Genomic DNA, 6,246 nt, shown 5'->3' with positions numbered 1-6,246 from the left:
AAATGCATCACGCTGGAGAAAGATTTTCATCCGAAACTTCCAGTCATTGTAGTTTTCAGCACCATGAAGCAGTGGTGGATAATTGTTTGAATACCTATCTGGTTGAGCCATGGATCGCTAGCAAAATAAACACTAAAAAGAGAATTAAATGCACCTGCTCTGATACCAAATGAAATTCGATGGCTCGATAGATAAAATAATATTCTAACTGTCAAGGCAAATGGGACAGTCTCTTATGCAAATGGGACAGTCCCTTTACAAATGAGACAGGGTATGGGACAGTCTCTTTTAACTGCAGAAAGTAAATTACTGAAATATAAATGCAGTAATAAAGAAATTAAACAATGCAGAACACCAAGAGTTTTCACTTGGTTCGGCCCCTACACCTAGTCTATGGCCTACATCCAAGTCCCCATGCCAACTAGCATAGAGAATGTATTATATCAACTTTAATAAAAGAACTTACAGTCTTTTCCTTGATTACAAATATAGCACCTGAAAGAAACCCTTTTCCAAGCTACCTTGCTACCTAGCCCACTGCTATTCCTTAGCCTTCTAGCTACCTTGCTATACTTTGAAATCAAGCTTGCCACAACCCGGCACAAAGTTGATATGAATACACAAGTACAAGAATAAACAAATTGATTACAACTCAAACTAGGTTTCTTGTTTTTCTGGATATGAATATCTCGGGTATGAAACAAGAAATTGATTTCAGATGATGAAAGATTCTCGTGAAAGTGTTAGCTACAAATCTGAAATGAGGAGTTGTATTTATAAGCAAAGTTCTAACAGATTTATTTTCAAACACAAGATAAGATTGGAAGATAAGTTTGTTTGAAAATATTTGAATAAAACTTTGAAACTAATCTGTTAGTACGTTTAAAAGATAAATCAAGTAAAGATAAGGCTTGAGAGATTTAAACTTGATTTATAAGATAAGGTGGTGAGTTTGTTTGAGATAAGGTTTATCCAGATAAACAAGATATACATAAAACCCTAACAAACCTAATCCTGAGAAAGCTTCCTGAAAAATCTGAGCAAACTGCAATCTCTGGACTCTAAACTGCTGTTATGTTGCAATCTGAATATCATCATAAACTCGTAGATTAACACTTTCCACAAGAGAAATTTGTGCCTGATTTTTCATCTTGTTTGGTGGAAGAATATTCACGTAACTTATGATAATGTTTCATAGGATGTCCCCCCATCTGACAGTGATCGCAAAAATGGTTATTGCTTTTATTTCCTGAGCGGATATTAGCATAATGCCCTTGACGAGTTGCTGCTAGGCTGGTAGATTAGATAGTAGCATTGATAATGTACAATATATAAATGTACCATATTGATAATTATTCAAATCTTGTTGAACTTCTTCGCAAAGAATCATATTATATATGGTAAAGATCTGTGGAAAAACATCACGTTGTAATATTGAAAAGCGTAGAACAGTAAAGCGATCATGAAGTCCTTGTAAAAACTCCATGGCTCTATCTTTGTTCATGTTATTTAGAGTGTCACTGCCATTCCTGCAGACACAAACTTGAGCGGGTCGAATAGCATCAATTTCATCCCATAGAGCACGAAAGCGAGTATAATAGTTCATAAATGAAGAGCCTTCTTGTTAGATATTTGAGATTTGTTGACGCAACTGGAAAATTACGGGACCATTAGACTGGTAGTAGCATTGTTTCAGATCAGCCCATAATTATTGAGAGTTGCGATGAAAGAGAATGATGGAATTCACCTTAGCAGATATAGAAGCATGAATCCAACCAGTGACAAGGTTCTCTGCTCGTTTCCATAATAAAATTTGAGAGAAATCAGTTGGTTCAAGAATGGAACCATCAACAAAACCAAATTTTGCTTTCACACTCAAAGCTCGTTCCATGTGAACAAACCAAGATGCATAGTTATCACCAGTCAAAATAGGTGTTACTAATAATGTATTCGGATTTTCAGCAGGGTGAATATAAAATGGGTCTGCAAAATTATTGTTGACCGGCACCCCAGAATTATGAAGATCACTACATGTGATATTTGTAGGTATGAGATCCTCCTCTAAAGTAGGGGAGATGAAATAACTGATGAGTCAGACATTGATAAAAGGTATAAAAATTATAATATATAATATATAATGATAGATGATACAGAATTAGGTGTTCTGTAAATGGAAGATATATGATAGGCTTTAAGAACCTACTCTTGACGCCATATTAAAACACATAACAAAAAATATATAAGAATGTTGGAAGAGATGTGTTTTATTGATGTATTTGGTCACCTATTTATTTTTTTTGACATAAAGCAAAGTTTATATCATTAAATCACCCAACAATACATTATTCAACTCAACAGGGACATCACCCCATTGAAACATCGACTGGACAGGAATATGACATTTTGGCCACGAAATGGGCCGCCATATTGGCAGATCGTCTCACAAATAACAAAGAAATTTTGTTTAAACGGCTAAGCAGTGTTCTACACTCCTCAACCACTACTCCAAAAGGCGAGTGCATTTTAATTCTACTCCTGATAGCTTGAGCTGCTACCAAGCAGTCCGTCTCTATTGTTCCCTCAGTCCACCCACTCACCTCCATCCAACTTAGCGCCTCCTTAATGGCCATCACCTCTGCAAGTTCAGGCTGCACTACACCAGCAGAAAGCACTGTTCGTGCTTGCAATAGCTCGCCTCTGAAATTTCTGGCCACCATACCAGCACCATAAGACACATGTTCCTGAAATATGGCTGCATCAACGTTCACCTTAACTGTTAACTCCTGTGGTTTAACCCATGAACTAGCTCCATCTTCTGCAAGACCTGCTCGCGGTAGAGCCACCAATGCCCGACTTTGGGTTTCTCTCCATTGTGTAAGGTAACTTCTCGCTGAAAACAACACGCTATTTGCAGAATTATTCTTATTGTTCCACACTTTATCATTCCTCGCCTTCCAGACAGTCCAACTGACTATTGCAACTAGCACTCTACGATCTTGGCTAATTGACTCCAGAACTCCCTCTATCCAGTCAAAAAAATCCCCCTGAATCTGTTGATGAACATCTGGGATGATCATACTCCATATATGAGTGCTTCTGGGACATGTTACTAGGGCATGAATTGTAGTTTCATCCACACCGACACAAATAGGGCAAGTACTAACAACAGGCACCTGTCTCTGTTTTAGCGTGGTTAACGTAGGTAACGAACCTGAGGCTGCTCTCCATAGAAGATTCAAAACCTTAGCTGGGGCCTTGATTCGCCACAAAACTTTCTAGAGTTTAGAATTATCCCGCATATTCCATTGAGGTTTCTTCACCTGTAGCATTTTATATGCACTCTTGACCGAGTAAGTTCCTGAGACTTCTCTACTCCAGTACAAAGTGTCTTCTGTCAACCTGTTATTCACCCTCGTAGAAAGAATACATCTCTGGTCCCTATCGTTAAATAAATCTCTGATTACCTCTTCATCCCAACGCCTATCTCCTATAGCCATCAATGATGAAACCTTATTCTGTTGAAATGCTTGATTGTCAGAAGTGATATATGGGTTAGCTTCGTCCTGAACCCATGGTTGATTACAAATATCTATATTCTCTCCTGACACCACCATCCATCTGACCCCCTCCTTGATAATATCTTTCACCTCCCAAATGCTCCTCCAAACAAAGCTCGAATTATTTCCCAAATCAGCCGTCAAGAAACTCCCATTTTCATAATATCTGGCTTTGAACATTCGACTAACCAGACTACTCGTGTTAGAACACAACCTCCACCCCTGTTTGGCTAGCATTGCTAGATTGAAATCCCTGAAGTTTCTAAATCCCATGCCACCATTAACTTTATGAATACACAATCTTGACCAACTCATCCAATGAATACTTGAGTTTGTATCTGCCCCCGAGTTCCACCAATATTTCGATAACACCCTCTCAATCTCTTTATTGATTTCCATCGGAAGTAAGAAAACACTCATGGCAAAGCTAGGGATAGCTTGAGCCACATTTTTGATAAGAACTTCCTTCCCTCCCCTAGAGATCCACTTTCCATTCCAACTTTGAACTCTTGTCATTACCTTGTCTTTTAAGTAGCCAAGCAGTGCTGATTTTCGTCTACCCAATATACTCGGCAGGCCCAAATACTTACTATTTTCGTCTACCTCTGTCATATGAAGAATCTCACAAATACTGGCACGATTTTGGTCCCCTATATTAGTGCTGAAAAACACTGAAGATTTTAAAGCATTTACCTTCTGACCCGTGGCTTTCTCATAGACATCCAGCATCTCTAACATTTTGCCAGCCTCCTCTTCATTCGCCTTGCAGTAGATATAGCAATCGTCCGCAAAAAGCATGTGGCTTATAGTTGGAGCTCGTCTACTTATCTTGACACCATGCAGCCACTTCTCCGTTTCATACTTATTAATTAGGGAAGACATACCTTGTGCATATAGAATGAATAAGTAAGGTGACAACGGGTCACCTTGTCGAATTCCTCTGGTCGGATTAACAGGTCCCATTCTTTGAAAGCCATGAGTGACCATATATGAAACTGTCGAGATACACTGGAGTATCAAATGTATCCACCAATCATCAAACCCCAGCTTACTTAGTAAAGCACGAAGAAAACTCCACTCTATCCTGTCGTATGCCTTGCTCATATCTAATTTTACTGCCATACTACCCTCCCTTCCTCTGGTCTTTCGTTTCAAATGATGCATCACTTCATATGATATCATAATATTATCTGATATTAATCTGCCCAGCACAAACACACTCTGATTCTCTACTATAATATCCTTCAGAAACTCCTTCATTCGATTTGCCATTATTTTAGTTATGATCTTAACTAAAACATTACAAAGAGAGATTGGTCGAAGTTCACTCATTTCAGCTGGGCTTTTCTTCTTAGGAATCAATACGATGTTAGTGTCATTTAGGCCCTGAGGCAGCTGACCAGTTTGAAAGAACTTCCTTACCATAGCCACTATATCATTACCCACAATTGACCAATGTTTCTGGTAGAACGCGGGCGTCATCCCATCCGGCCCCGACGCCTTGTCGGGGTGCATTTGAAACAAAGCCTGTTTGACCTCCTCTTCAGCTATCTCATTTAACAAAAACTCATTTTGCTCTCTGGTGATAACATGGTGGATGCAGTCTATCACTGGTTCCCAATTAGCCATCGAGGTCGTAAACAGATTTTTATAATAATCTATAATAATGTCTTGCAAGCCACTATCCCAGTCCCTCCATTCCCCTTCAGTATTCTTAATCCTGTGAATTTGATTCGACCTTCTTCTAGCTGTTGCCGAATTATGAAAAAAACGACTATTTCTATCTCCAGCTTGAAACCACAGCTGTTTTGAACGCTGTCTCCAAAAAATTTCACGCTGGTCCAAAACTTTGTGTAGTTTGCATTTAGCTTCTTCATACAGCTGAATAGAGTACACATCTCTTTCCCCTCTGTATTGTTTCAACTCTGTTTTGTACTTCTTGATTTGAAACCCAAAATTACTCGTAGTCTCCTTTCCCCATGTTTTCAAAACTTCTCCACACTTCCTTACCTTTTGTTGAATATCTCTTCCGACATCATCATCCCAGTTTTCTTTAACTAACTGAAAACACATCGGATCAATCAGCCACGCATTTTCAAATTTAAAATGGTCTTAAAACTGTCTTGACTCACTCTTTTTTGGCACCAAGATAATAGGACTGTGATCAGAAGTAGAACCCTCAAGGTTATATAGCTTTGCTAACGGAAATTCATTTAGCCAGCTATCCGTCACCACCGCTCTATCCAGCCTCACTTCCACCCATTCAGGTTTGCCTCGACTTCGTTCCCATGTGTACTGGTGTCCCACAATATCCATATCAATTAAACCTGCATCATTTAACGCCTCATTAAACCCATCCACTAGCGCTGTAGGGTAAGGATCTCCTCCTTTTTTGTCTACCTGACTTACAATATTATTAAAATCTCCCACTAAACACCATGGGAGATTTGAATCCCGGGATAGAATACGCAGTAGATCCCATGTTTTCCTGCGATAATTTCTGTTTGGTTCACCGTAAATACCCGTTAAACGCCAACAGCCAAAACCATCCACCCTAGCTTCAATGTCAATATGGTTTTGTGAAAAACTACGAACTCTTGCTTGGTCTTGTTCTTTCCAAAGCATTGCTAAGCCTCCACGTCGACCTTGGGGATCTACCACAAACAAACCGTCAAAGCCTAGCTTGTTC

General features: G+C 39.2%; 1 long non-coding RNA gene across 1 annotated transcript; it reads right to left on the bottom strand.

Moving 5' to 3' along the window:
• Positions 1-919: 919 nt before the first annotated feature.
• LOC141668405 (uncharacterized) lies at positions 920-2,190 on the bottom strand. The gene is made up of 2 exons (XR_012553053.1): positions 1,748-2,190; positions 920-1,651 (listed from the first exon to the last, which is right to left on the bottom strand). It is a non-coding gene; the product is annotated as an uncharacterized LOC141668405 (long non-coding RNA).
• Between the last annotated feature and the right edge of the window lie 4,056 nt (positions 2,191-6,246).

Source organism: Apium graveolens, chromosome 6 (genome assembly GCF_009905375.1).
Source record: "Apium graveolens cultivar Ventura chromosome 6, ASM990537v1, whole genome shotgun sequence".
NCBI classification, from domain to species: Eukaryota; Viridiplantae; Streptophyta; class Magnoliopsida; order Apiales; family Apiaceae; genus Apium; species Apium graveolens.
The sequence above is the reverse complement of the archived record's forward strand: the minus strand, read 5'-3'. Positions and strand labels throughout refer to the sequence as shown.